The 7,172-nt window shown below is 39.2% G+C and overlaps 1 protein-coding gene and 1 long non-coding RNA gene across 7 annotated transcripts in view; one reads left to right on the top strand and one right to left on the bottom strand.

Moving 5' to 3' along the window:
• Window positions 1–7,172, top strand: part of LOC116704177 (uncharacterized) — a 23,462-nt gene that overhangs the window by 7,052 nt on the left and 9,238 nt on the right. The window lies entirely within an intron of this gene.
• Window positions 1–7,172, bottom strand: part of sptan1 (spectrin alpha, non-erythrocytic 1) — a 49,267-nt gene that overhangs the window by 38,054 nt on the left and 4,041 nt on the right. Inside the window, exon 1 of one of the 6 annotated variants that reach the window (XM_032539386.1) lies at window positions 6,467–6,489. The exons of the other annotated variants lie outside the window; for them this stretch is intronic. The gene's annotated coding sequence lies outside the window, so the exon portion shown is untranslated. Of the gene's footprint in view, window positions 1–6,466; window positions 6,490–7,172 lie in introns of those variants that run through there. 6 annotated transcript variants of the gene reach the window in all.

The following is a 7,172-nucleotide window of genomic DNA, read 5'->3' as shown; positions in this document are numbered from 1 at the left end:
GGTTCGATCCCTGCCCCTGCAGTCATTGTCAAAGTGTACTTGGGCAAGACACTGAACCCAGTGAACACACATTCACACTCCGATGCGCAGCACCGGGGGCAACTCGGCCCCTGGTGCTGCGCATCGGAGTGTGAATGTGTGTGAGTGTTTATCTGATGAGCAGGTGGCACCTTGTACGGCAGCCCCGGCCACAGTGTATGAATGTGTGTGAATGGTGAATGTTTCCTGTAGATGTAAAAGCGCTTTGAGCAGTTGTTAAGACTGGAAAAGCGCTATATAAATACAGCACATTTACATTTACATTTACTCAATTAGCACAATGACGAAATGTTAGAACCCAACCCTACTGCACAATATTGAAAAAAAACTGACACTGCGATATATATTTTTTCCATGCGATTTATATAGCGATTAAAAAGCAAAGATTTTACAAGATAACAGAAATAGCTCTATTTTGAAAGACTAAATCACTGGGGTGATTTTGTAGGGGAGTGCATCTTCATAGAAAATAATAAGAAAAAAAAAATGGAACTTCTTATGTAAACCATTCTTTATTGAACTTTAATGCTTTACAAACACCAAAGCAACTAAGTGCTTAGGTAGTTAAATACACTGGTTGACTCACAGGACACCACTGAATTTATATAATACTATCAATCCAGGTCAACAATATGAATAATGCATGCTTTTTGCTTCCTCTGAATTTCAGGGTGTGGTCGACTAGCGGGCCTGCTTTGTTTTTATGCTGAATTGATTAACATTGATTGGTGGTTTGCTGTGCATGCAGAGCCTGCTTGTCACACACTAGCATCAAACTGTGTATCCAAGAATACATAAATCAGTGTAAATTATATTACAGCTTCCTGGTAACACCGTGGTGAAAACAGGCTGGGAGACATCATGATAATGTTGCATTAAGCAGGTGATTTATTTCTTCTTTGCAGCGAATTTAAAACGCTGACTATTGGATGTTCACTACCCATGGAAGAGCCTCACTTCACTTGTGTTTTTACTTTGTTTGCCTATTTTCACAAATAACATGTAGTACAAAAAAATTGAACAATTTGGCATCGTACTAAAAAAGGCATTTATTTCCATCTTGATTTCAACCTTACATAAAAAAAATGGGAGGAAAAAACAGGAGAAAAGGCACTTGAGCCTCACTGCCCATAACAAACCCTGTTGGACTAACACGCACACGTTGCCCACGTGGCCACCTGTCTTAAAGGGGAAGGTCAGCCGGTTACAATCATGTAAAAAGGACAACGCTGAAAGTTTACTTTTATACTAAGCAGCAAAAAAGTTCTAGCGTTGCACCACACGGCAGTGGCCTAACACACAGCCATTTGCTTTGTCTAAAATCATTACACTGACTGAAACCACCTGCTACGGTACAACCGCAAAGACCTCCCCACACGCAGACTGGTCAGACAGATATATCGCCGTTCTTGGCTGAGATACACGGGATATCGCTGCAGTTTTTTCAGTGACTTTCAGTGGACTTTTGGTTATAGCATTTTAAGGCTTACATTGTTGAAACTCAGAAGCTAATATTGGTTGTCACTGCACCTTTTTGTATGCTGCACAGCAGGCGCGCGTGTGTGTGCGTGTCTGTGTGTGTGTGTGCGTGGAGGATATGAGAGATGAGCTCAATTGAAACTGTGTTGAAACCCATCTTTTGGTTAAGGTATTAATTTTTAAGGATTTTGTTATTCTACAGTATTGAAAAAAAAAGTGCAATAAAACGTTTTGTCCCTAACCTTGATTAATATTTGGAATAAATAATTGTGATCCAAATAATAGGGATTATCATTTTGGCAATAATTGTTCTGCTGAGATATGTTAGTTAATCCTTGCAGTCTTTTTTTAAATCAATATAACTTCACTTTGTCAACTCCTTTAACAGGAACTTGGCTGGAACCTATGAGGCAGGATATAAAGAACAAGACATTTTGCCAAAACAAAAATCCCCCATCCTGTCTCAAGCTGAGTAACCAAGGGGCCAGGGTCTGAAATAGTAAAATGCCAAACAGGGGTGGAGCGGAAATTCCACATGCATGCAAACGGTGCCTAGGCTTCACTACACAATGGAAACGCTGCAGTCAGATTCTCTGTGGTCAGCGTAGCCTCAAACTGTGGGTAATGTCTAGTAGGGGTGGGGGGGGGGGATTGCATGTATTGGGATTTTTGCAACAAATTTTTAAAACTGTTTTTTAAACAATGATTCACATTCATACTGCCCGTTTGTAGAAAATACGTTATGTACTTCATTACAAAAGAAATACACGTCAGACTGACTGACATTTGATGCGCAGTCTTTTTAGAAAGCAATTAGCTTTTAGAAAAGCCTCATGATATATTGACTCTACAATTGTATTATTCAACTTTTGTTTTTGTTAAAGAAGGAAAAAAAAAAAAAAAAAAAAAAAATCGCAATACTCAATACTATCAAATCGCAATACTTCTAGTACTGCAATAAATACAAATATAAATCGAATCAGCACCCATCTATCATAAAAGAATCTGATTGGGACAAAAAGAATATAATCCCGGTGCTAATGTCTAGCCAGCAACCATTTTGAAACATGAAAAAATCTTAAACAGGCAATCGCACCAGCTTAATTTCTAGGAAGAGGCCGTTAATAGACCATGGGCAGCACAGTCTGCAGAGCTGCAATAAAAAACATTCAAAATGTAAGCATTCATCAGTGAAGCTAATCAAGGTATGACTTTGAACTCTGTGGTTAACTGGTAGCTTTTATCAGAGAGAAATTAACCACAACATACTTGAGAATAGTTATTTCTGTGCCAGACTCCACCCATGAACAGACAGACACAAAGAGGAAAGGGAGATACTAATCTATCTAACCAAGGTCAACCAAACCACAAGTACAACAGTTGCTGTCCAAGCTGAGTGCAGGGTGAGAGTGGGGCTGCGTGTGGAGCCTGTCAGGCCTTAATGTAGATGGGTGGGTTTTTGTTGATGTTGCAGATAGATACAAAAAGCGATGATAGATGAGAGATAGTCTTCTGGTCAATGTCTACACTCAATGGGAGGATTAGTGCAGTCAGCAGTGCACTTGCAGGGGGCTTTTAACCAGAGCCAGAGGACAGAGATGCTTCGGTCCCCAGAGGCACCATTAGCTTTCCAGACAAGCAAGCCTCCCAGTGAGCCAACAGATACACAAATTGTTATGGTTTTACTTGGAGCTGGGCAATATATCGATATTGAGATATGAGACTAGATATCGTCTTAGATTTTGGATATCGTAATATGGCATAACTGTTTTTTTTTTTTCTGGTTTTAAAGGCTGCAAATCAGTAAAGTGATGTAATTTCCTGAAAATACCCGACTGTTTTAACTGTTCTATTATTTGCCTTTAGACACTTAGTCAATATAGCCACATAACTGATGATTATTTATCAAAAATGTCATTGCGTTCATATTTTGTGAAAGCACCAATAGTCAACACTACAGTATCGTTCCCGTATCGATAGAGGTATTTGGTCTGAAATATCGGGATATTTGATTTTCTCCATATTGCCCAGCCCTAGTTTCGCTGAATATACTGCAAGCCAATTAGTGCCATCAACCCACTTCCTGAAAAAAGTGCTTTCCCAATCTCCTAACTTGCCCCAGTTCATAGTCTTAATTGTCTCAGGGATTTAACGGGCCTCGGCCTTATTCTGCACAGTGATGTGAGCAGGGGGGGACAGATGCATATGTAACTGACGCCTTCTCTCACAAGGTTCCACATTTTTAAATAATATGTATGATTTGGATCAAGAGTGAGCTCTTACGTCCTCACTCCAATGTAAAGGCCCATTTGACATTTACCAGGTTGAAACAAGACATAGGGATTTTTCTTTAAAGAGAAAAAGTGACGACGGCAGATAGAACTCCAAAACATTATGGCAGAAAACTGGTGACATACACTGATGGAATTTCATTGGTTAACCTGACACAATTGACAAAAAAAACACAAATAGTAGGCATGTTCGATAAGGACGATACTGCACTCTTTTATATAAAAAAAAAAGAAAAAAAAAGAGGGGGAAGGCCAAATAGCAATGTAACACTTGCAGCGGGTATTAACCTACCTTTAACCTGCCCTTTTTCCATAATGGCTCTCATTAACAAGACCCCGGACCCCCACTGACACTGACTCTTAACAGAAGACTACCCCACCTCTAGTCACTTCACTTTGCATTTCATTAACATACATCCTGGACTATAAGCCTGCCCATTCCTTGTAAGATTTACTTACTTGGTAATAAACCCTTTTTTTTTTGTTTTGTTCCTGATTCTGAATACATGCACATATTGCATTGTCTATCTCTCATTACGAGTTCATTCACTGTGGCCCAAAAGGCAAGTGGCTGAAAAAGCTTACCAAGCTTAAATCTCACCAGTGCGATTACTGATGGTGTGAACCGTCTCAAAATTGTGAAGACAGCAAATACCTAAAACCATCCTATCAACTCAATGTAAAGAAGACAATTCTGTTAATAGTAGATACCTTTATAACTGAGGGGTAAGATGGTCAAATATATACAGAACGTGGTTTAATGATTTAAATTGAATATCTGGGAAATGAGACAGTATACACGTCAGAGCAGGTCTGCTTATATTTCTCTGACACCCCTAAATACAACCCTGCAACTGCTGATAGCCCCCTCCTTGTATCAGTAGATAACAGCTTTCCCTCTCTTCAACTCACTGCTCCTCTGTGGGGGTTTTCTGCTCTTTCCAGGAAACACCCACACACACTGATATCAGCCAGCAGTACTGTTGGCTTCCATTCAAAAGATGGTTGTAGTCAAATACCCTAATTCCATTTCTTTCATCTCTTACAGGCCTATTTAAAATGTAATGCTGGGTGAAAATTGAACTATGGCCGCTTCATGTGACTTTTAAAGTCATCACCCTTCCAAAGTCCAACTTTATAAGCCCAGATACAGCCAGTGCAAAGTGACCCCCTGTCTCGGTTTAGAAATTATGCAGAAAAAAAAAAAAAAGTTGTTAGTGGCAAACCATTGAAGCAAAACTATCCTTTGTTCTATATGGACTGAACTAACATCGCATGGCAATTACTCGAGGAACTTGAGCAACTGGAATATAAATTAATAAATTCCCTGACTCAGATTTCTCCCTCAAAGCCAACAACGCAGCCAAAAGGACTGCCCTGCTAGCTTAGCTACCGCATAGTCTAAACAACAGCTGCCTGCAACTATCCTGAATGGAGTGTTATTATTCACTCAATTAAATTATTGCTCACTTACTGGAAATGATATGGACTTCATTAAAAAAGCCTTTAACAAGGTATATGTATCCTTCCTGGACATAACAGAAATCTAAACCCTTACAAGTAAATGCTATATTGACAACAATATAGCATTTATTGGGGGGGGGGGGATTGAAAGGTTTGACCCTAAATCCATGTTAACGCCAAGTTGCAATCTGAACACATTCCACTTTAGAAATAAAAGATGCTTGTTAGCTAAGTACAGAATGTATTAAGTAATCTACATCCTGACATAAGACAGTGAGAGAATACAGCATCTTTCTAATAGAGGTCCACAACAACGGACCAGGACAACTCCCTGTTACTATGGTGAACCATGTGTTATTTAAAGGGGTCATACTGACGCCATACTGGGAGGATGGAAGCTAAAGGAATTTCCAGGAAATTCGAGAGTCTCATGAGACTAGACAAGCCTATTTCCCTACTGAGGAACAGAGGAGAAAGGATAAGGATGATGATAGAATAGCAATAACACATCTTTTCCCTTTTCTCAAACTGAACTTTGCAGGAAATTAGTTTATTGAAGTAGAAACACCTGAAGAAATTTTAAAATTCAGATTCAGGCCAATATGTGCAATTTCGCAATTCTTTAGCAAGAATGTAGTCTTTAGCAACTAACTGCAAGTTTTTTTTCACATCTTAAACTTACATTTATATAAATACAATCTACGGTAAAATGTTATCCAACAACAATAATGCATCCAGTAGCCCTTGCACACACAAGCCTTAACCTTACAAAACTAGGCTAGGATCAAGGAGTAGGCAAACTAACCTTAATGTTTTCTAAACGCTCCGATTTTTACATGCATGAATTAGGGTCTTTCATCGACACCTTAGTCTTTCTATTTAATGCGAAGCTTGCACTCATTTTCATGCAAAGAAAATCACACTCCCCAAAGATTTGCAGTAAAAATCAATACGGCTCTATTTTTTCCCCCATACTGTGCATGAGACTGGAGTTATTCACCAATACGTCAGGACAGTCCCGGCCCATTTTAATGGCCAACACAGACATACACATGCACAATTCCATTCACCAGCCATTAACCAAATCCTCATGACATTCAAATTAAATCAAACATTACATCGTCATACTGAAAGATCTGTGTTAATAGTCTGACAGGATGAAAATATGTAGTGAAAAATCAAATCATACACACATCAGATGTTTCTATTCCGGATCCTCAGGTTTCCTTGTATCTTGGCTGATCAGAAGGCTACATCTGAGAAAGAAGTCATAGTCTGCAGCAATGTGTACATCTGTAGTACACTCCTTCAGTCTGATAGTGATCGAAGAAGCATCTAGTCTCATCTACTCCGCAGCAAAGACAGACGCATTGCACCTGCAGTGACTACGCTGTATAAAAGAGTAAGCCAAGTTGTAGCCCAGCCTATGCGTCTCTCTTTGCTTCATAACACTTACTCCCCCCTCCAACGCTCTCCCATCCCTTTACTCAACCAAACATCACTACCGCCCTACCCTGTCCAATCTCCTTTCCTATACAGACTAAAAGACACACACAGGCAGAAGAAAAGTTAGACAAACATGGACGTTACCTTGAGTTTGGGTTTAGTAAAGGGTGACATGTAATAGGGCTGCACAATTATGGACAAAATGCTAATCACGATTATTTTTGATCAATATTGTGATCACGACTAATTATCACGATTTGTTGATTTTAACCAAAATATATTTTACTGTCACATAGGCTAGTTATAACTGCTCTCACATTCATATTATGCTACATTCTTCTTATGTTGAAGTTGTATGTTGTATAGACATACAGCTGCCACACATGTAAATGAATATTAGCTGAAATGATTAGCGTAGGATTTTTTAAATGTATCTCTGAGAAAGCTCCTTCA

The sequence above is a fragment of the Etheostoma spectabile genome, chromosome 16 (genome assembly GCF_008692095.1).
Source record: "Etheostoma spectabile isolate EspeVRDwgs_2016 chromosome 16, UIUC_Espe_1.0, whole genome shotgun sequence".
Taxonomy (NCBI): domain Eukaryota; kingdom Metazoa; phylum Chordata; class Actinopteri; order Perciformes; family Percidae; genus Etheostoma; species Etheostoma spectabile.
The sequence above is the reverse complement of the archived record's forward strand: the minus strand, read 5'-3'. Positions and strand labels throughout refer to the sequence as shown.